General features: G+C 42.3%; 1 protein-coding gene across 8 annotated transcripts in view; it reads left to right on the top strand.

Annotated features, from left to right (window-relative positions):
• Nucleotides 1-6,164: 6,164 nt before the first annotated feature.
• The window catches only part of GHR (growth hormone receptor), a 311,185-nt gene continuing 293,263 nt past the window's right edge, over nt 6,165-24,086 (top strand). For 3 of the 8 annotated variants that reach the window (XM_081517556.1, XM_081517554.1, XM_081517551.1), the window contains exon 1: nt 7,097-7,231. The gene's annotated coding sequence lies outside the window, so the exon portion shown is untranslated. Of the gene's footprint in view, nt 6,370-7,096; nt 7,261-24,086 lie in introns of those variants that run through there. The other 5 variants (XM_081517560.1, XM_081517553.1, XM_081517552.1 and 2 more) reach the window with 4 other exon arrangements.

Consider the following 24,086-nt stretch of genomic DNA (forward strand, 5'->3'; position numbering starts at 1 on the left):
ATATATAAAAATTATATAATAAATTGGTGAGAGGATGTACCTCATCTTACATTATACAATGGATTTGCTTCTAGAATGTTGCTTGTGAATCAAATTATTTTAAAGCAAATTACACATTTAATCTACTAGAGGAGCTTGCCATTCTAGCATTTATCAAGTGCAGAATTTTAGGATCACATGAACACTCAGCTTCTGATACAGATGAAGCTTGTGCTATGCAGATTCAGCTTTTATGCTCCCTGATTTAAAAGAAAACTTTTATAATAGATGGAAATGGACTATAACCTTTAACCTTGTGAATCACTATGTTGTACATGTGAAACTTAATACTGTAAATCAACTATACCTCAATAATAATAAAAAAAAAAAACTAGAGTGTAAAAGTATAAAAGTCCTTGTTCTTTCATTCCCCCACTCCATGCAACCTTCTAAAATTTTTCATGCCCTGGATAGTATCACCAACTCAACGGACAAGAGTGAGCAAACTCGGGGAGTTGCTGATGGACAGGGAAGCCTGGCAAACTATAGTCCATGGGGTCGAAAAGAGTGGGACGTGACTTAGCAACTGAAAAGAGTAACAACAGAGAAAACCACGCTTAATAATTTAATGTAATCTTTCCAAATAATTCAAAAATTAATATTCATATGAAAATTTTAAAGTTTTTTGTCTCGGATAGATGTTTGTGGCCTGCTGGTTTAAAAACACAAAATGGTTGGCTGGCGTGGATACCTGGAGAGGATGTGGAGGAATCTCAAGAATGGACCTGACCCAGAAAGGCTCTGGGTTCCCATTCTACCCTTACAGCTACCTCATTGCACGATTTGGTCCAGTTGTTTTGCTTCTCTCATCAGCTTGCTCATGATAGGATAGTCACACCTTTTTCATAGGACTGCTGTGAAGAAACATTGAGATAATTGCTGTGAATGTGCTTGGAATACTCTATAATGTTAGGAAAATGTATGAGAAACAAATTGTATGAAACAAACTTAATTTTGACCAACATTGTGATTTACTGTTTGTCTACAACAGTTGAGACCTGTTTGACTTAGCTCTCAAAATTTCTTTCATTCAAGACATCATGAGTTCCTCTGGTTAATATGTCTCAGCCTTTACCTCGTTCAGCATGTGCTGCAGAGGGCCAGTGACCTTGAGGAAAGTGCTCTTACACTGCAGGCCCTCTCTCTCCTCAACAGTCCTAGCCCTGCCTAAGCATTTTTCCCAGCCAGGAATTCTCCAGCAGTTCCTCCCCTCACCTTGACCTTTCCTGGCTTTGCTGGGTGGACACCAGGTAGCAGGCAGGTCTATTCCTTTGGTATGCAAAGGGATCAGTATTATTCCTCCTGGGTTTTCACGATACACTTGGAGAATCTGATTAGCAAATTAGATAGTTTATTTAGTAACTGGAAATATTCTGTTTGCCTGATTTCTATAAAGTTGCTATGAAAAACTTTTTCATATCTGCTCAGATTACTTTCTCATTCACGTTCCTTTTTTATTTTTATATTTCCTCTTCTTTTAAAAACAAAGAGGATAAATAGAAAGAACCAAGTAATATGTAAAGACAAACAGTAGGACATGATTGAATGTGAAAGCAAAGAAGGGATGGAAATGCCCTGATCATGGTAAGATTGCTAAATTCACTTCCGTGGAACATAGGCTGAGTGACAGTGGAAGTTGGATCAGAGCTGGGGGTCCCACCACATTGCTCAGACTTCAAGACTTCTGCCATTTCCATTACTCCAGAGAACCTAGTTGGAGGTTCATAGCTCTCCTCTATTTTGTGGTGATCATAATGGGATTGAATTTGATACTGGCAACAGTAATTTATGAAGGATTTTGATGAACTGGAATATAATTAAGGCAGAGGCCTAGGATGGTATAAGGTCTGGAAAACTCATCACATGAGAAGTAGTGGAAAGACCTATATGTGTTTGGCCTCGAAGAAAGGTAACTTATAGTGAGACATGCAGAAAGTGTGTCTCATGGTAAAAAACAAATTTAAATTTCTAGTTTTTCCCTGTGTGCTTTAGAGATAGAATCAGGTATAATAATACAATATCAGATTCTGGCTAAAGTACTTTTAACAAATGGTGCCATCACAGAATGAAACTTGGTTTCCAATGAGGGAGCTAATGGGTTACACATCAATATAATTATCCAGACAGAAGCTGGAGGATTGTCTTATCAGCTACTTTTTAAAAACAAGCTTTTGCATGTAGTCGCAGGATAGAGAAAATAATCTCAAAATATTTAAAACATTTTAAAAAATCTTTACAGTTAAATCATTTAAGGGGAACAGTCATTCATGAGTCTCTGTTGAGACCTGTCTTGTCTGGTTCCTTTCTACCTGCTAGCTGCACATGGATGGCATTGCCCAGGCCCTGAGCTTTCCTGGGGGTGACTCTGACTCCACTAGAGAGAGTCAAGGCAATCATATTCCTTTTAATTTTTAAGAGCTTTGAATTGAAATACCTATTCTTTGAGATTCATAAAATAAATGGTGATTACAAACTCTAATCCTGGCTCTGGGACCTCCTCATAAATCTTGGCTAAGAATTTCCAGATTAGGAAATAGTTTTTCCCCTGTTGGCTTTCAACAGAGGAAAGAAAGGGTAAATTCATTCCTCAGTTGTTTTCTTCCCTTCATGATTCCCCTGCTACCCTCTCAAGCAATGCAATTGGGAGTGAAGGCTAGGGACAGAGTGGGGAGAGTCAAGTGTGCTCCTGTAGAGTGTTCACAACCATCACATGCTCAACTTCATAATATGCTGCGGAGTCCTGGGCAAGGAAGACATTCCCAGCATTTTTCCACCTGTTACCTGGCTCTCCTGAACCCCTTATCCTAGTATAGTTTTCTCTGAGCAGCTCTTCGGGGATTTACCTATTTATTATGTTTATTATTTTTCACCGTCTTCCCTAACTAGAATGCGAGTCCCGTGAAGGCAAGGTCTCTGTGAGCATGTCAGGTAGGTTTTGTTCCCTGATGCATCTTAAGCTCCTAGAACAAATCTGTCATGGTGCAGCCTCTCCAGTACTTGTTGAATGAAAGAACCTGGTGGATGGGAATTCAGTGTCAGTTTTCAAAAATCCTTTAAAGTAAGTGTGTTTTAGCATTAGAATATTACTAATTGTACCAGCAAATATTGTCATGGTTTAAATTCCCCAGCAAAACAGGAACAGTAGAATTTGGGAGACAATAGCAGTAACCCAAGCAGAAAAGATGTTGGTGGTTCAGACCAGGTGCTAGGTATAGAGGGGTCAAGAAGAGACCCAATTCTGAACATGGAGTATGACAAAATGTGGGGGGTGGCAGTCTGGAGCTCTGTATAAAGACCTAGGTTTGAGATACAAATTTGGAAACTCTATATTTTCATTCAACTTGATTAAATATTTATTGGGCATCCTACCATTTCCTGGGCACCCACCTAGACATTTTAGATACAAATTGTAAGAATACATAGTACCTCCCTCAGTGGCCTCATAATTAATGTGAACAGTAGACATATTAATAAAAACCGAAATATTTAATAAAAGTAGGTATAAAGACCCATGAGGACACAGATGCAGGGATAGTTAATTAATTCCACCTTTGGGAAAAGTCAGGCATGAAACAATTGAGTTGGAATTTGAAGGTTAAGGAGAATCTCCCTATCTGGTCAAAGTAGAATATTCCAGGCAGACAGGAAGGCTTGGTAAGTACACCTTCATGTTTCATAAGTTAAAGGTATTCTGCCATGCCTTAACTTGTAGCAAATGAGTTAATTCAATACCTGATATATTTCCCCTCATAATCTAGAAAATATAAAGAGGCAAATACTACGATAGACCTAATACGATCATGTATGAGATCAGAGGATCTTTATTCACGGAGCTTAAAGAGGACTGCCTTTCATGTAAGCTGCAATTTTATTTCTGGTTCCATAACTTTTTATATTAACCAATGTTTTTAGTGCATGATGACCTGTCTCTCAAAGATGGAGCAGTCAGTTCCCCTGCCTCACAGAATGAAGGCTCCAGATGAACCCAGAGGAAGAAAGAAGGTAATCTTTTTTTGCTATGCATGGCCCTGAAATGGTCTCAGGGCACAAACACCAGAACTTAGAATATATTTCGTGAGTCCATCTGGCACTTGCTAGACTAGATCAAGTTTGGACTTGACGGGGGAGAAGGGGGAGCAAGGATAAGAAGGCACAGAGGTGATATAAAGAGAGAATTTGGCGATGCCAGAATCTGAAGTGCCAACTTGGAAGGTCATCTCAGAAGGAGTGGATTCAGCATTCTAGGACTGCCTGATTTCCACTCCCGTCAGTACTGCCCTTTCAGCCAACCTGGCAGCAGCACTGACCACCCAGCAGGTGTTCTACCTGCCTGTGCCCTAATCTCTTTTCAAAAACCCCTTTTAAAAACCCCAGACACTGATAAGCACTCCTACTGCTCTAGGAGTATATAACTGCAGAAGTCAAAGGATTAGGGGTGGTTCTGAGGGAAAGGACACGAATTTGAGCAAACTCTGGGAGATAGTGAAGGACAGGGAAGCCAGGCGTGCTGCAGTCCATGAGGTCGCAGAGTTGGACACAACCTAGCCACTGAGGGAAAGGAAGCTTCATTAGACTTGAGTCTAATGATAGAGGGGGTAGAGCTGGGGCAGGACCAGCTCAAGATCAACACCCACCTGCCTCGAGATGGGACAGTGTGATCCACACCCTGTCTAGAATCTTCCCCCTCCTTTCCTGCTGGATGTCTTTGCCTCGAACAGTTGGGTTGCTGAGCCACAGCTGAGCACCAGAAAGGATTCCAAGGAACAGAATTTTCCACTTCTTTGATCCCTTTAAAAACAGGGGTATCTGACGTGACATCTGCTGCCCCCAAGTCTTTGGTCCTGTGTTTCTCCTTTCATTCTTGCCCCACCCACCCACCGGACCGCCTCCCTCCCTGGACTATTTTCCATGCCCTGGGGATTTTTGTTTTATTCTAGTGCTAAGAAGCTTGGTTTCTTTAAGTTGTTGCTTAAACATTTATCTCTGGGTATAAATTTGGCTTTGTGTCTCGGAATCCTGTAAAATACATATATATATATATATATATATATATATATATATATCATTTAGTAAACCCAGGCTGTTAAATAAATGACATTACAAGTGGCTGTCAGTAATAAAGTAAATAGTAAAAAGATAGCATGACGCGCTGGTCTGTCAGATCTCAGACAACCTGGAACTGGACTTTTGAACTTTCTGCTTAGAAAAGCCTGTGGTGACGAGAGTTTGATGCTTTAACAACATGACAGGCTTATGCAGAACGATACTGACTTTCTAATGCACGTTGACAGCTTCTCACTTTATTTTCCCTGCAAGTGGAATGGTGTGGAAACGCCCGTATTTGACAGATGTCCCGCGCAGGACATTTAAAAGCCACGTTCCCTAGGTTGCACACAAGGACAATCCAGGGGCTGAGGCCTGTGTCTGAATACCCACCTCCCTGTGCCTCAGGGTCTGGACATACTCCTATTCTAACATGCCTTGTGTCTTTGGTAAATTACTTCATCTTTCCTGCCTGTTTTCTAACCTCTAAAATGAGGTTCGTCCTACTTTTAACTATCTTTTCACCATGCCCCAGCAAGTAGGAGTTTGGAAATTGGATGCAGGTGGAAAGAGGCAGTGTTGGGTTTGCTAATTACGCTTTTCAAGCGATCCTGTCCGTCTTCTCCCTCTTTCCAGCAGAGAGCTAATGTAAGCGTTCCTCTGAATTTGTTGACTGCGCTTAGGCTCTTTTAGGTCCTGCCTCCTTTTGGGGAACAGGGGTGGGCGGAGAGGAAGGAAGTGCCCTGCAACTACCAATATTTTCCTCTAGGAGGAGCCGCGCAGCCCAGATGAGAGTGACACGCACCAACTCCCAACTCCTCGCCGGGGAACGCTTCATCCCAGCTCCGCGGAATGTTCGGCCGGGACGGCGCTCGGCGCCTCTGCAGCGGATCTCGAACCGGCCGCCCTCAACTCCCGCTCCCCTTCGCTGCGGCCGCCCGGCTTCCGGGGGCGGCGGGCCGGGCCCGGCGTGACCCCTGGTGAACGGTGGCCGCCGGTTCCCACCCCTCCCCTCCCGGCCTCCCTTCCCGGCTCACCCCGCCCCCTCCCGCCTCCCCAGGCCTGACAGCCAGCTAGCCGCCGAGCAGGGCGCAGCCATGGGAAGAGGAGGCGGTCTGGGGAGCAGCGGCGGCGGCGGCGGCAGCGGAGGCTGCTGCAGCGGCGGCGGCGGCGGAGGCGGCTGCTGAGCGGAGGCGGCGGCGGGGACCCGGGGGGCCGCAGGGCCCCGCGCCCTCGGCCCCAGCGCGGACGCGAACCGCGCTCTCTCTCCGGAGGCTCGGCTCGGAGGTACTGCAAGGGAGCTCCGGGATCGGGCTGTTACTTTTCCACTGTTGGGTCGGGGGGCCTGGGAGTGGAGCCTGGGACGCCAGTTGTTATGAAAAGTGGGGAATCTGTCTTACGTATTTACACTGATGATTTTTGTCCTGGTGACTCGGGGGTTGGCCGTGCGCCCCTCCTTCTCGCCAAGAAGTTGTTTTCAGCTGGTGGGTAGTTGTAACCCGATCCACGCTCTGGACGTGTGTATGTGTGTGTCTTTGTGTAAGTTAGTGGGGGGCATCAGGGAGTCAGGGGTGACAGGCGAACCATCCCACGCTGGCGCCTGCTCCCACCCGTGTTTGCGGTGCCTGGAGGGGCTTCCTCCGAATCCAGTCTTGTTCAAGTCTTAGAAGTTTTGCGAGCGTTTCTGTTTGACATCATCAGTCAGCCGGGCTGGGGCAGGAACTGCAGAGGCTCGGCTGCTGAGCGAGGAGAGGTCCCAGGCTGCGCGGGGAGAGGGCAAGAGAGAGGAGGTTGTCTGGCTGTGCGCCTCTACCCCTCGCCCTCCTCCCCGAAGCGCACCACCCTTTGTGCGTTTATGCAGGCTGCAGCCGGGCCATTGGCACCGGCGGAGCTGGGGCTAGAGTCACGGCCAGCAGTCCGCATGAGCTAGGGTGGGTGGAGATCGTGGCGAGCCGAGCACCTCCAGTCCTGGACACACTGTGGTTATGAAATCTACCAGGCTCAAAGTTTTGACAGAACTGCCCGAGGCAAGAGAGCCGCGGGTGAGTGGGATAGTGTCGGATCTGGGGTGAAGAGTCTGGCGGTACTCAGTCGGAGAGTGCTGAGCAGGGTCACCGACTTGCGGGTGCACAGGGAAGTCTATTTTGGGGTGAGTGCTTTACGTATAACCTGGAGCAGGTGGGTACGCCTGTTGGGGCGGCGCTGCGGGAGTCGGTGGCCGGGTGCGGGGTCTGAGTGCTGAATGGGTGTGTACGTGCGCGCTGTGTGTGTGCGCCCATGTGTGCTCCTGGGGGTGGGGGGCGTGTCGGAGCCTGAGCCAGTAGGGTGTGCGGGGGTGTTGGGGGGAGGAGGCCGGAGAGGTGCGGCCCGCCTGTTTGTGCCGCCAAAAGACCTTGGAAGGGACAGGGAAAGGTAACGGGAGGCCAGAAGGTTGGGAAGTCGCAGGAGTTGCTGAACGGGATTTAAGTACCACAGACTTTAAAATACTAATCCCTTTGCCATCGAAAGGCTGGTGGTAGAGGTTTCTGGAGCTCTCAGGAGACCTGCACAGAGGAATGAGGGTCTAGGAGATGTGTGAATGTGCGGGTCCAGAAGCCCGGAGACACGGACGCAGTTTGGATCGGTGGATCTGAGATACCCAGGGTGCTGTAGTCCGTCTCTGGGCGCTTTAGACTCCCTGGTGTGTGTGCTTGGGAAGGCACTCACCTTTCCTCACCGTGGCAGTTCTGTGCCCTGAGCAGTTGTTGTTATCTTGGAAGTCCTCTTCTCTGGGGATACCAGGGTATATAGACTTTGCAGGTAACTAGTTTTGAAACATTTCTAGAAATTAAAATGCTGGATAGAAACGAAATAAAATTTAGGGGACGAGAGTTGTTGGTTCCATCTTTTCTGTGATTGAGGATTGTTTCCTTCTGAGAAAAGCAAAGTTCAGTGTTGCCAGATTAGATTTCAAGGAGTCTGGGTCATGGATGGTTTCCCTTCAGATGGACTTTAGATGGAGCTGGAAGGATGTGTTTTAAGCCAGAGACCATTGGAAACCTTCATTTGTGCCTTAAGTATGTCCCATCTCTCATCTTCCTCCCTCTTGTAAACTTCTTGCTTCACATGAGTCTAAGGAAAGTTGGTGAGTCAACATTCAGTTTTTCTTTTGGAGTAAATATATCACAGTGAAATTATAGTCTAAATCTCCTGAATAGCATGGAAAACCAGCACTTCATGGGCAGAGGTGTGAAATGAAACTCTATAAATGCATTAACAAAATGATGACACCAGTGCATTTTTTTTTTCAAACTGAGCATAACTTTGCTGCTGCTGCTGCTGCTGCTGCTAAGTCGCGTCAGTCGTGTCCGACTCTGTGCGACCCCATATACAGCAGCCCACCAGGCTCCTCCATCCATGGGATTCTCCAGGCAAGAGTACTGGAGTGGGTTGCCATTGCCTTCTCTGGAGCATAATTTTGCCTGCAAATATTTGTTCTAGGCAGAGTTTGGGGCTATGCTTTTGATTGTTAGTTTTTAAACAGCAGACTCCACATCATAAACTTTTAAAATGGATTCTATTATTAGATGCCTTTTCTGTGCTATCTCTGATGCCTGTGTTAACAGATGTTTATAGTGCTTAGTAACCTATGGAATTGTCATATTGAGTATTTTGTTAGCTCAAGACAGAATGTTTATAGCATAATGTAATAAATGAACCCTCCTTGCAGTCTGCTTCTGCCAAGCACATGAAGCACCCCAACATGGAAACAAATCTTAAAGTTGGTCCAACTTGGCAAACCTTTTTGGCTATCTGCTGGTAAGCGTTGTTAATATAAAGATAGATCTGAGTGATACACTGAGAATAAGGCACAGCATAATGGTTAGCTTAGAAAAAAGGCACAGGTTGTATTTTTCAAATCTACTAACCTTAAGCTTCTGGCATTCCACTGGTAAACTGCACAATTCCAGAGTTTTGGTTTACTTTCAGAGAATACATTTTTTGAAAGTATGTCAGTAATGAAAATTATTTCTATTTTGTGTGTGTGTGTGTTCACATATGTCCAAACAACTCACCTCTTTTTCTTTTTTAAAAAGAAAACCCTATAAACTGTGGTAGTGACTTAAATAATATGAGTATTCAAATCACCTAATCACTTTCTGAATCTTGAGTTGATAAGAATCAAAGTGTGCTAAGGCTAGAGTCATACCTTTGCTAGCTGGGTAAATAAGGCAATACAGGATGTCTTTTTGGTAAAGTGATATTTTTTTAAACCTGGGACAGTATAAAGTAAAGAATATACTCAATAACATGGTTGATTAATATGATCACTGACTTTAGAGGTAACTCCCTACCAGGGTCAAGAACCACCACTTCAGAGCCATCCCTATTAGTGGACCAGCTGAGCTCTTCTTGGTAATAATCAGATGAAAATCTTGCTTCCTCACTAGCAGTCTCTTCTAGGAGAGATTCAGGACTAGAAAGTTCTGCCTGTACTGAATCAACATTTTTTTCTGCTTACTGGCCTAAACTGGAACCACATACAATGAATCTAATCTCCCATCCCTTTAGGTGCTGTATGGGAGAACAAACAGCATGCTCCTTCTTCCTGAATTCTTTTTTGCCTGTTCGTGGAGTTGTTCCTTACCCACTGGGGGGTGCTACCCGTTTCTGCCCTGACCAATATGCCCTTGAGCCCACATTCTCGCCGTCTTTCCTAATGTATATCATCCAAAACATAGATGTGAAATCCCAAGTCCTGGACGTTCTACGTCTATTAAGTCAGCTTAGTATTCATGAGCTCTTTTAGCCATTTCATTACACTGTTCACTAATTTCAAACCTGTAAACAACTCATTTCTTTCCAGATTATTAATCATCCATAATCAAAACATTATGATATAATAGTTTCAAGACTTTTATTCGTGCCTGAACTCCCAATGAGTCTGTGGAAAATGTAATACTGTGTAGGTGAATAGAATTCTACATGCAGTGAAGACGATTCTCTCATTTCTTACTATCAAGGAATACCAAGCCCTGAATAACAGATGTAGAATATTCTGAAAAACAGCAAATTGCAGCTGTCTCTTGCAGACAGGTAGAGACGACATTGTGAGATATTCTTTTAACAAGTGTGAGTCGGTACTCGCAGTCTGCATTTATTGAAGGCTTGTTCTGTCCAAGTCCTAGACAGTATGCTATCTGGCCCTAAATGAAGTGGAAGTACATCAGACAGAGACACTTCCTCGGGCAGCTGGGGTTGAAGATGTACATACAGGACATGAACTGAGTCAACAACCTTGTCTTCCTCTGGAGATAAATGCTTGCCGGTGCTGCAGGGAAGTCTGGAGCAGTTATATCTCAGTACTCAGGGAGCTCCCTGATACTCCTCACTTACCAAGTCTTCACCTTAGAGGGAGGAAGCAAAGCTGATGCATACAGGGGAGAGGGCGTGGTGCAAAGGCGACAGCTTTGGGACCCATCTGAGCCCAGCTTGAGTCTGAACTTTACCACCGACATGCAAATTAACTCCACTGAGAATGACTTTTCTCCTCTGTGAGTGTTTTGTGCCTACTGCCAGTGAGTATTTTCTCCTCTGTGAGTATTTTGTGCCAGGACGGAGGCGTTTCCAGATGTAACATTTACAACCTGGACTTAATATTAGACACCTATCTTTTATGATTGATTTCTCTTTTGTGTATCCGGCTGAGGCTTCCCGACTAAATTATGAGTTTCCTCTGCCACCAGCTGAGAATCTGCCACAGCCAAGACTCCTGTCTTCCTGCAGAAAGTGTTTATGCTTGATGATGATGACAGTGTTGTTTATATCAGCAAGTCTGGATGTGAAAGAAATGACCATTTCTTCTTGGCAAAGAGAGAAAACTAACCTGTGATAAAGACTGACATCTGGGCCTATCAGAAGATCCTACTTGTGCACAGACTTCAGTCAGGACAAGGGGCCAATGCGAGTCTTGTGCTCTTAGATGCAATTGTCCATGCTGTCCCCCTCGTGTGTGTGTGTGTGTGTGTGTGTGTGTGTGTGTGTGTGTGTGTGTGTGTGTGTGTTTGCAGTAAGAGTGCTCACCCATCCCCCTTGCATTAAGGTCTCCATTCATATTACATTTTCTTCCTTGCTTTATTCTTTTCTCATTTAAAGGGAGGAAATAATCAATGATAAAGTGCATTTTTTAAAGTTCAAAAATCTATTTCATTGTAATGACCTATATGGAAAAAGAAGCTGAAAAAGACATAAATATGTATATGTATATATATATATCTGAACCACTTTGCTGTACACTTGAAACTAATACAATATTGTAAATCAGTTATACGTCAATAAAAAATTTTTTTAAAAATCTATTTCACTACTCCCTACCTCCTATTCACCCTCCTCCCTCAAATATAGCAGATCTACTGATAAGTACTTCATAATTTCTAAACCAAAGTTCTGCTTTGAAAATAGAAACTTGCCGGTTAGGATCACATAATGTGAAATAAAGTAGGTGTCAGGAAACCTGGGTCTCCTCTAACCTCTGCTTCTAACAGGCTTTGTAATTTTTGCAGACTACTTAACTTTCTTGAGCTTCATATTGCTCACAAGTTAATAACAAATAAACAACAAAAAGAGAGGAATTATCAAGATGATCTCTTAGGACTTTTTGCAGAACTATATTTGTATCCATTAAATTATTGAATTTCTCTCTCAGATTTTTCTGGGCTTTGCTTGAACGTCTGTAGGAACACCTATTTCCCTCATTTTCAGTCTCGTGGTCTACTCTTTACATATCTGTCTTCCTTGCTAGGCTGTGGGATTCTCAAGAGCAGAAAATAAATATGATTCATTTTTTTATTGTTTCACTCTGTTGAATGCTGTAGACACAGCCATGTGGAAAGAGTGTTAATTGACTTAATGTGGGCTACCTTGAACAGTCGAGCTGTAATTTATATCATTTATTTCACAGTTTGCAACAATTTTGGGTATAAGCATCAAGAAATACTGTTTAATGATTCTCTTCCCTTACCATTAATTTTTAAAAATCAGTTACGTAAAACATAAAAATGTAATCACAACTGTGCTTCCAGCTCCCATTTCTAAACAATACCAGCTCATCACAGTCTATTGCAGGAGGTCTTCCTGAAGTAGTTTCTTTTCTATTGTTGTTGTTTTTTCTTTGAGCTAAACAAATTTCCATGAAGAGTACCAGACTCTTAAAAGATGGATGACAGAGAGGGTCATTGCTTAGTCTCAACTTCCTTGTTGGGTGTTTCTCACTACCTTTTAATATAGGCGAACGAACCCTTAGGTCAGATCCCCATTTCACTGAATAATGATTCATAGGAAGGCGATGATTTTGTCAAATTGTTGGGCTGTGTGTTTTTAATTAGCCTCTCAACTTACCTTCAAATACTCCATTCCCAAATCAGTAGATAATTTCTTCTACAGTGTCCTTAAAACTTCCAGATGTGTTTACCACTCTGATTAGGGCTTGCATCTTTTGTTATTGACTAGACTTCAGTCAGTTTTCTTTAGAAGAATGTCATTATAATCCCAATGAAATAGACTTCTTAGATTGTGAATTTGTTTAAACATAAACAAGTCTATCCTCAGCTGGCTGGGCTTCTAAGTGGAAGATGTATCCTAAGGAAAATGCTCGCTTCATGGAGATTTGGCACCAGTGGTAGAAAGTACCCATAAATCCCTCAGTCAGCACTAGAGCCAAAAGGGCTTGCAAATTGAACAGGTGCTTTGATGTACTGGTCTATGGTGGACAGCCTGCTATGCTAGACATTTGCTATAATAACTCCTTGATTGTATCCTCAGTTGTTTACAAAATAAAACATTTAAAGTAATATATAATTGAAAACCTTAAGAGAGGCATTCCTCTCTGTTCCTTTAGTATAGAGCTTCCCTGGTGGCTCAAATGGTAAAGAATCTGCCTGCAATGCTGGGGACCCAGGTTCAACCCCTGGGTTAGGAAGATCTCCTGGAGAAGAGAATGACAACCACCTCCAGTATTCTTACCTGGAGAATCCCATGGGTAGAGGGGCCTGGCAGGCTAGAGTCCATGGGCTCACAAAGAGTCAAAAATAAATGAGTGACTAACATTTGTTAGTATATTAGACATATGATAAAGTCATTGGTGTGTAGAAAAACTCTTTTTTTGCTTAAAAATATCCTTTGTCATAGTAATCATCACATTATATCCACCTTTTTAAAAAAAACTTTGAGTGGTGATATCAAAAAAGTAGAGTGAGATCATTACAAAACAGAGTCTTACAGAGTTTTCTTCTCATGCTCGTTAAACTGGAAGGTGCTACTGTGATGCAGAAAATACCTCATCTAAAGTTTGAGGATGGCTGATAAGTCCTCAGTTAGACTTCCAGTTATGATTGCTATCAGTCAGATGTCAGCTTTGTCCTTGGTCAGGATGATGGCATATGATCCCACTTCACCCTATCAGTGACTTCTTTGGACATCTTCAAGCTATGTTATTGTTACCCAGGTAAAACCTCAATTTGATAAAGCAAAGTAAAGAAGAGCCTAGAAAAGCATAGATGAATGAGAAATTGTGAAAAGATTCCTGAAGACAAACCCTCTACAATGGCTTCTTCCCATAAGGGGAGAAGATACCAGGATCCCTGCCAAGATGATGATGACAGAAGAAAAGATACCAATTTTATACCGAACAAGTCAGAAAGATTAAAGAAAGAGCTGCAGAATGAAGAGGAAGGATTTCTTTTTATCAGCGGTCAGTGCAACACCATGTTTCCAATAGGGACATGTGCAAAACGATCTTTGTTTGTCATAGAATAAACATTCAATAATGATATATTACTAATGATATTGTTGTTTTTGTTCAGTCACTAAGTCATGTCTGACTTTTTGCGACCCCATGGACTGCAGTATGCCAGGCTTCCCTGTCTTTTACTATCTCCCAGAGTTTGCTCAAACTCATGTCAGTTGGTCGGTGATGCCATCCAACCATCTCATCCTCTGTCATCCCCTTCTCCTCCTGCCCTCAATCTTTCCCAGCTATCAGGGTGAGTCAGCTCTTTGCATCAGGTGGCCAAAGTATTAGAGCTTCAGCTTCAGCATCAGTCCTTCCATGAATATTCAGGGTTGATTTCCTTGCCATCCAGGGGACTCTTTTTTTTTTTTTTAATTAGGATTACTATTTATTGAACTCTTAATGTGCCAAACACAATTCCAAGTTATTAAATCTTTCTAAAGACTCTGTGAAGAGGCACTTTTTTTATCCCCATTTTTCAGATGAGGAAAATGAAACACAGGGAATAACTTGCCCAAGGTTACCAGTAAGTGGCTGAGGTAGGCTTTGAATCCTGGCAGGACAACTCTGAGCTCACTCGAAACCGCTACTTAGGATGCATCCAGCAAGAACTAGAAAATGGGATCAGTTCCCTGCTGCTCTTGTTTCCAAAATCTCCCAGAGTAGCTTTTGAAGTTGAGTCCTGCCTAGTCCTATGGATATTCAGCCTCTCTGCACGGATGCTCATTTGTAGGGATCCTCATACAAGACTCAGTGATGTCCCTCCCATGGGCTCAAACGTTATGGCTCTGTGGTTTCCATTCACATGTGAGTATCTCTCCTCAACAGAACACCACGCTAGTGAGCCTCAGCCTCACCAACTACCCTTATGCTGGGTCTGGGTTCATCCCAACTTCTCGTTCCTTCCTAGTGAGTTTCTTTTTTTGTTGTTGTTAGTCTTTTTTTTTTTAATTTATTTATTTTGCTGCTGCTAAGTCACCCCAGTCGTGTCCGACTCTGCGCGACCCCACAGACGGCAGCCCACCAGGCTCCGCCGTCCCTGGGATTCTCCAGGCAAGAACACTGGAGTGGGTTGCCATTTCCTTCTCCAGTGCATAAAAGGGAAAAATGAAAGTGAAGTCGCTCAGTCGTGTCCGACCCTTAGCGACCCCATGGGCTGCAGCCCACCAGGCTCCTCCGTCCATGGGATTTTCCAGGCAAGAGTACTGGAGTGGGGTGCCATTGCCTTCTCCTTATTTATTTTAGTTGGAGGCTAATTACTTTACAATATTGTAGTGGTTTTTGCCAATAATTGATATAAATCAGCCATGGGTTTACATGTGTTCCCCATCCTGAACCCCCCTCCCATCTCCCTCCCCATCCCATCCCTCTGGGTCATCCCAGTGCACCAGCCCTGAGCACTTGTCTCATGCATCGAACCTGGACTGGTGATCTCTTTCACATATGATAATATACGTTTCAATGCTATTCTCTCAGATCCCAAGGGACTCTTAAGAGTCTTCTCCAGCACCGCAATTTGAAAGCATCAATTCTTTGGTGCTCAGCCTTCTTTTTGGTCCAACTCTCATATCCATACATGCCTACTGGAAAAACTATAATTTTGACTATATGGACCTTTGTTGGCAAAGTGATGTCTCTGCTTTTGAATATGCTGTCTAGGTTTGTCATAGCTTTCCTTCTGAGGAATGAGTGTCTTTTAATTTCATGACTGCAGTCACTGTCCCTAGTGATTTTGGAGCCCAAGAAAAGAAAATCTATCACTCTTTCCACTTTCTCCCACCTATTTGCCATGAAGTGATGAGATTGGATGCCATGATCTTAGTTTTTTGAATTTGAGTTTTAAGCCAGCTTTTTCGCTCTTATCTTTCACCCTCAAGAGGCTCTTTAGTTCATCTTCACTTTCTGCCATTAGAGTGGTATCATCTGCATATCTGAAGTTGTTGATATTTCTCCCAGCAACCTTGATTCCAGCTTGTGATTAATCCAGCCTGGCATTTCATATGATGTACTCTGCATAGAAGTTAAATTAGAAAGGTGACAATATACAGTCTTGACAGATTCCTTTCCCAATTTGAACCAGTTTGCTCCATGTCCATTTCTAACTGTTGCTTCTTCACCTGCATGCAGGTTTCTCAGGAAACAGGTAAGGTATGCTGGTATTTCCATCTCTTTGAGAATTTTCCACAGTTTGTTGTGATCCACACAGTCAAAGGCTTTAGAGTAGTCAGTGATACAGAAGTAGATATTTTTCTGGAATTCTGTGCTTTTTCTATGGTCGAACGAATGTTGGCAATTTGATCTCTGGTTCCTCTGCCTTTTCTAAATCCAGCTTGTATATCTGGAAGTTCTCAGTTCACATACTGCTGAAACCTAGCTTGAAGGATTTTGAGCATTACCTCACTAGTGTGTGAAATGAGTGCAATTGTTCCGTAGTTTGAGCATTCTTTGGCATTGCCCTTCTTTGGGATTGGAATGAAAACTGACCTTTTCCAGTCCTGTGGCCACTGCTGAGTTTTCCAAATTTGCTAAGATATTCATTGCAGCACTTTGACGGCATCATCTTTCAGGATTTAAAATAGCTCAGCTGGAATTCCATCACCTCCTCTAACTTTGTTTGTACTAAGGCTCACTTAACTTCAAACTCCAGGATGTCTGGCTCTAGGTGAGTGACCACACCATCACTATCCATGTCATTAACACCTTTTTTGAACATCTGTGACAACCTACAAGACCTTCTAGAACTAACACCAAATAAAGATACCCTTTTCATCCTCAGGGACTGGAATGCAAAAGTAGTCAAGAGACAAGTCAAGAGACACCTGGAGTAACAGGCAAGTTTGGCCTTAGAGTACAAAATGAAGTAGAGCAAAGGCTGACAGAGTTTTGTCAGAGAATGCACTGGTCATTTGCAAACACGCTCTTCCAGCAACACAAGAGATGACTCTACACATGGATATCACCAGATGGTCAATACCAAAATCAGATTGATTATATTCTTTGTAGCTGAAGTTGGAGAAGCTCTATACAGTCAGCAAAAATAAGACCCAGAGCTGACTGTAGCTCAGATCATGAGCTCCTTATTTCAAAGTTCAGGCTCAAATTAAAGAAAGTAGGGGAAAACCACTAGGCTGATCAGATATGACCTGAATCAAATCCCTTAAAATTATACTGTGGAGGTAAGGAATACATTTAAGAGATTAGGTCTGGTAGACAGAGTGCCTGAAGAACTATGTGGTGGTTCATAACATTATACAATAGGCAGTGACCAAAACCATCCCAAGGGAAAAAAATGCAAGAAGGCAAAGTGGTTGTCTTATGAGGCTTTACAAGTAGCTTAGAAAAGAAGAGAAGTGAAAGGCAAGGGAGAAAGGGAAAGATACACCCAACTGAATGCAGAGTTCCAGAGAATAGGAAGGAGAGATAAGAAGCCCTTCTTAAATGAGCAATGCCAAGAAATAGAGGAAAACAGTAGATTGGGAAAGACTAGAGATCTCATCAAGAAAATTGGAGATATCAAGGGAATATTCCATGCAAGGATAGGCACAATAAAGGACAGAAACAGAAAGAACCTAACAGAAGCAGAAGAGATTAAGAAGAATTGGCAAGAATACACAGAAGAACTAATGATGTTAGCATGTAGTAAAACACAGAGAGAAATTGAGGTTGTTGACAAGACCTACATGGAGAGTTGGGGGCAAAGGAATGTGGATAGGATTGGATGATCACTAGAACCTAAGCTCATAATACAAATTTAGTGTTAATTCACCTTAGATTAATGATGTCACTCAAACATAATGACCAGGTTTCCAAAGTGGATCTTGTTCAGGGCCTTGAAACAAGGTGGAAACATTTTGAATTTTTCCATAGGATGCAATAGAACTGGGAATACTCATCCAGTCTGCCAGCTCTTGGTATACTCTCATCACAGAGTATGAGATTTTAATTCTCTTTGCCTTTGTCCTGTACACTTTAGTGTTTTTATTTATTCTTTCAGTACATATAAGGTATGCAAGAGTTAATTATGTCATCTGAAAAGTACTTTGAAAACTAATTAGGAAAAGATGCTGAATAAATAAGATATTTTATTAGCCTACAGGATGCAAATTGGCCAAGCTACTGGTATTTTGGGAATCACTGTGAAAAATCAAAGACAGAACACATATTTATTGAGCCATTACCATGTTCCTGGGAATGTTCAGGACACTGGAGAATACAAAAGTAGTATAAGACATGACCTTTGATTTGCTGCTGCTGCTAAGTTGCTTCAGTTGTGTCTGACTCTGTGCGCCCCCATAGACGGCAGCCCACCAGGCTCCCCCGTCCTTGGGATTCTCCAGGCAAGAACACTGGAGTGGGTTGCCATTTCCTTCCCCAATGCATGAGAGTGAAAAGTGGAAGTGAAGTCGCTCAGTCGTGTCCGACTCTTCGCGACCCCATGGACTGCAGCCCACCAGTCTCCTCTGTCCATGGAATTTTCCAGGCAAGAGTACTGGAGTGGGGTGCCATTGCCTTTGACTTGAGGACCTAGCAATTAAGCTAGGAAGGCAACACTAACAATGTACGTGGGGTGCCTATGTACTGACAAGTACACAATTTAACAAAAAATTATATTATAGAATGTAAATGTGACATTTATTTAGAGTGAAGGGAGATCTGTTTTGAGCTAAAGCATTTGAGGTGAGGCGTTATGGACAAAGTGGCTCCAGAGCCAGGATTTAAAATACAGTGAATTGTTTGGATAGGTAGACAGTGTGCGTAAGGAGGGTGGGAACTGAGCTCCAGGAGGTATGTCTGGAGCTCCCGGGGTCATTTGTAACAGGAAGCAGGAGGGGTGTAGCAGGCTGTGGATTGGTTTCCCACTGGAAGCCCTTCTCATCGCTAATTATGGATTTACAGATGTGCCATATAGGCCCCTCCATTGGGTGGCTGTTGGGACATGGCCATCCTGGACCTAGTCCTTGCTAGATGGTGGTGACGCTTGCAGGTGTCTCTGTAAACTTCTCTTGCATGAACATTATGTAAATTCAATTTTAAAACTTCTTTCTTTAGCAATATTCCAAGAAGTCTATTAAAGATGCCCACATTGTAGTTTCCCTTTAAGAATATGATCTTGAATGGACCCTACAATGGTAGAGCTGGTCTGGGATTTCCTTCTCCAGCCCCACTTCCCTGCCACATCCTTGTTCTGACAATTTTGGGCCTATAGAGCCATGGAACTTCCTAGAATCTGAGATCCTTCACCAGTGATTCTCAGCCATTCTGCTAAGCAGGGCATAGGGGCATTTGGAAATAGGGTTGTTCAAAGGACTGGAAGGATTTATAGACTTTTAGTGCCTAGAGTCAGGATGCTAAATCTCTGTAATGCCTGAGGCAACCCTACACAAAGGAGAATGCTAGTAGACCCTTGCTGAAAGCTGAATCCAACATCCTCCCTTTATTTATAGATGAGGAAATGGGAGTGACAAAACTGCCCCAGCATTAAACTCCCCAGGGACAGTGCCAGATTTATAGCCTCGTTCTTCTAGCTTTCTTTCAAGGCTTCTTTCTGCTGCATCACAGTCCCACTCATAAACATTGACTTTCACTCTGTTGTTTATAGCATGTGGTTTATCTCCATCACTCATGAGTGGGTGGGTTGCAGGTTAAGACAGGTGACACTTGACCAGCAGTTCTTTTCCTGGGAACACACAGAGATTTGCCTGTGAGTCAGGGCTGGCGGATGGCTTCTGGGGTGGCAGCCGGTGCAGAAGTCTAAAGGTAGGTTGGCATTTTGGAAAGGGCACGCAGTAGGCTTTGGAATCACACAAATCTGGCTTGTCTTAAGAAATTTGAATCCAGCTTGGTCATTTACTCCCCTGGAGAAGGGAACGGCAACCCACTCCAATATTCTTGCCTGGAGAATTCCATGGACAGAGGAGCCTGGTGGGCTAAAGTCCATGGGGTTGCAAATGGGGTCGCAAAGAGTCGGACATGATTAAGTGACTAACATTTTCTCTTTCTCACTGCCATTTACTACCTTTACAACTCTCAGCAAGTTAATGAATCATTCTGAGCTTTGTCTGCAAAAGGGGGATAGTGATTCTTACTTGGGAAAGCTGAAGTAGTCTAAATGAATCCAAACAGTGCCTGGCTCATATGGATGACCAGCAGCACTATCTTGCTCTAAGAGCGAGCCTTAAAACCTTTCCTCCTAAAAGGTCACTTGATACCAATTGCTGCTTTTTTCCCCCCTTCTGCTTTCTCTGATCAACTCAAGTTACGGCTTTAATGAGTCCCTGAAGTGTTTCTTTTGTTTGAATTGTTGAAATTTCCTCCTTCAGAAGAGACCAGAGATTAGTTTCTTATGACTTCTCTGTTAATGTGCCTAGACTATTACCATACAACAGAAATGAAAGATATATCCAGATGATTATCAGTGGCTCGTAAAATTTGACTTTTAAAATCAGTAGCATAAGCCATTCCTGGATATATATGTTTGTCAGAAGAGATTGCTGTCTGTCAGTGTAGGCGAAGTGCTGCTTGGTAAGTTAAGGGACCATTGAAAGTTGGCCAGTTGGGGTGGTGGAGCTTGTAGTAAAAGGCTTTTCTGAGGACAGAACAGCCTACACTGATGTGCCGTGACTCATGAGAACCTAGGGGGATGAGCACAAAAGCCCAAGAGTGTTTCAGTCCTTGACTTTGAAAAAACTTGCAGACTTTGACACCTAAGTGCACATCTTCTATTACTGGAACACTTTAAAGTTGCTTCTCTTTGTTAAAGGTTAATTTTCTTGAAAGGTAAAACCATGATAGAAAACAAACAGATGTAAAATAATACAGATATTGATTAATGAAGGAACATAAAAAGATGTCATAATCATTTCAAAGGAGAACCACACAAATGTAGATACAGTAGAGGAGTGTTGAAATGAATTTGTAAACTCTGACCTATCCATAGGGAAATAATCAATTACATCCCATGGATACAACTGATTTGCATTTATTTGGACAAAAACTATTTTTGTGGCTCATTTCTACAAGTTAACTTCTGATTCTGCAAAGCTATAAAATAGCATAGTCAAAGACAAAGGCTCAGACTCCCATAGGATCAGCTAATCCCTGGAGGCTCAGCATTCCATTGAAAGGATATCCTGTAATTTCCTTTCTCATAGCATAGTCCAGAGTTTCTCCTTATACCTTCATGATTCCATGGGACTCCTGTTCCTGGCAGAACTTCTAATTTGCTGATGAAAACTTGGTGAGGTGGGATTTCTATAACTTTGGGGATTCTCTATCTTTCTTTGATATACATTTTACTTTAAAAAAGCTTTTGATTGTGGGAAGTTTATATAAACAAAGTAAAGCAAATAGTATTTTGATCCTCAGGTACCCATTACTCAGCTTCCAGGGTCATCAATATTTTACTAATCTAGTTTAATCTTTCTACATTGACCTTAAGTATTCTTATTTTTTCATTTGAAGATGCAAATACTTTAGTATGCATATCTAACAAGTAAGCCTCCTATTTTTAATAACCAGATGGTCTATATTTTATAATGGATAGAGAGATAATACTTTATGAAAGGACATTATACTACTCAGGCCTGACTCTATAATATGATAGAGATGTGAATGTGTGTGTATATACACACACACACATATATATACATATGCATCCATGTAAGACTAGTTCTCTTTTGTCATTCAGGCCCAAGCTCAAATGTCACCTTCTCAAAAGGACTTCTCTGACCCCTAGCTAGAGTAGTCTTTCCTCAACTAAGGGATGCTATCATATATCTCTGTTTTATTTTCATCACAGCACCTACCACTTACCTAATATTATCTTATTTATTAATTTGTTTTTCTATTTTTTTGTCCATCTCCACCAACAAAATCATAAGCTCTCTAATAGTACAGACCTTTTCTGTCTTGTTCACTTTATATCCCATAGAAAATCCTTCCTAAGTTTTGGTTGAATGAATGCATTTTAGTAGTTCATGGAAGTTTTGTTAGCATTCTTCCAAAATTTATTTCCCTTCCACATGTCCAAACACGCATGGCTTTCATGTGCCAATTCCTAGTGTATTTATACTTTGGTGGGATTTCCTCATAGTATGGAATGAAGGACCAGAGGTAAAATTAGGTCAGTTATTATCTCTCTGCATACATGCGAAGTCACTCCAGTTGTGTCCAACTCTTGGCAACCCTATGGACTGTAGCCTGCCAGGCTTCTCTGTCCCTGGGATTTTCCAGGCAAGAATACTGGAATGGGTTGCCATGCCATCCTCCAGGGATCTTCCTAACCAAGGGATTCAACTGGTGTCTTTACATCTCCTGCATTTGGCAGGTGGGTTCTTTATCACTAGTGCCACCAGGGAAACCCCATCTCTCTCCATAATGACCTTAAACTGATATATTGAGTAGCCTCTTCACTTGAGTTGTGTCTTGGTTTGGATTTCTCCCAGAAGAAAGCCATAACATAAGGAATCTGGATAAATGTTTATTTGAGAGAGTGAAAAAAGGAAGGAAAAGGAGCCAATAAAGGATACGTTATGAAGCAAGGTACTGTCATTGGCAGTTTGTCATCTTCTGGAGTTTGTCATCTTCTTGGAGAGATTTTGGGAGCTCCGGCAAAATACACATCTCAGAGTCCTCTCACCCAAAGCTGAAAGAATTTGAATATTTGCCCACCAACTTCCATCAGTCATTAATTCCTGATCACTAACATTCAGGAGGGCAAAACAATCTCCAGATGCAAGAGAGAACCTTCAGGCAGAGAAATACAGGTGCAGTGAGAAATTAGGCAGTGTGCCATATTAGGGGTTGGGGAGGGGACAGGCTCCTTGCGTTGGATAGCACAATATGAGTTTTTAAAATAAACTTTTTATTTAGGGCTAATTTCAGATTTACAGAAAAGTTGCAAAAACTATAGAGTTCCTGTCTGTCCCTTGCCCAGTTTCCCCTAATGTTAACACCAATAATCATAGTATATTTGTCAAAATTTAAAAACCAACATTAGTACAAAACTATTAACTAAACTCCAGACTTTATTCACATTTTCTTGGTGTTTTCACTAATGTCCTTTTTCCATTTTAGAATTCACTCCAGAGTATCACACTTTATTTAATTATAAAATTTTAAAATACTGCACATATACTCTTTTTATGAGGGTGTTGTTATATGTTCAACCAGCTAATCTTTGCAACTAAACAGTATGTTCTATGAGTGAAAATCCAATGATGTTGGTATCCAACAACATGTTGAACACAGAGTATGGTCTCAAAACAAATATATCAAAAGCACAAGACTATTTGGTAGGCCTATGTGTAGCTGAGCCGCCATCAGTTAGCTCAGAATTACTCATAGCAGTATGATGACTTGGAAGAAATTTTATTTTGAACATTGTGTCCTGAACATCGCATGTGAAGCAGAATCCCCTAAATCAGACATGACCCAGTCAGTACTTGTCACATTTAATTCTGCTAACTGTGAGTCACATAGCCTATGCCTTGAGCCATACTTTGAGCCCCTTAGATAGATGAGCGAGTGAAACTCAGGGAAGTTGTTACTTGCCCAGGGATTCACAAGTGGTAAATAACTCAGTTAAAATGAAGACATATGTTCTCTGCTTTGGAGCTTATTCTCCTCCCACCTTCCCACTCTTTTCCACCTGCTCAGCCCCTCTCCTTGGTGCCTTTTGATAGTCATGTGGTCGTTGACAAATCTGTATTATGGAACATGCATGGTATATTTCTTAGTAATCTGGATTAACTGTCAGCCTTGGATCTGTGGAACATTTTCTGAGCCTACCTAACAATTTGTAAAAAACTATTATCTTGATATCTGCATACATTGACCAAGAAGCTCATCAGAAAATTCAGTTCAGTTCAGTCGCTCAGTCATATCCAACTCTTTGCAACCCCATGGACTGCAGCACGCCAGGCTTCCTGGTCCATCACCAACTCCGGAGCTTGCTCAAACTCATGTCCATCGAGTCAGTGATGCCATCCAACTATCTCATCCTCTTTCATCCCCTTCTCCTCCTGCCTTCAGTCTTTCTCAGCATCAGAGTCTTTTCCAATGAGTTCTTGTGCTCTAACAATAAAGTTGATCCAGGGTCAATAATAAGCTTAGAATTAAGCACCTCAATAGATCAGGCATTGATGTTGTATCATAATTCAAATATTTTATTATTTTATAATGTGTTTGACTTTGCTTCATTAACCTCTATTTCTCAGTCTTTCTATAGTTACTATTT

Source organism: Giraffa tippelskirchi, chromosome 8 (genome assembly GCF_054371585.1).
Source record: "Giraffa tippelskirchi isolate mGirTip1 chromosome 8, T2T-mGirTip1v1.2.pri, whole genome shotgun sequence".
Taxonomy (NCBI): domain Eukaryota; kingdom Metazoa; phylum Chordata; class Mammalia; order Artiodactyla; family Giraffidae; genus Giraffa; species Giraffa tippelskirchi.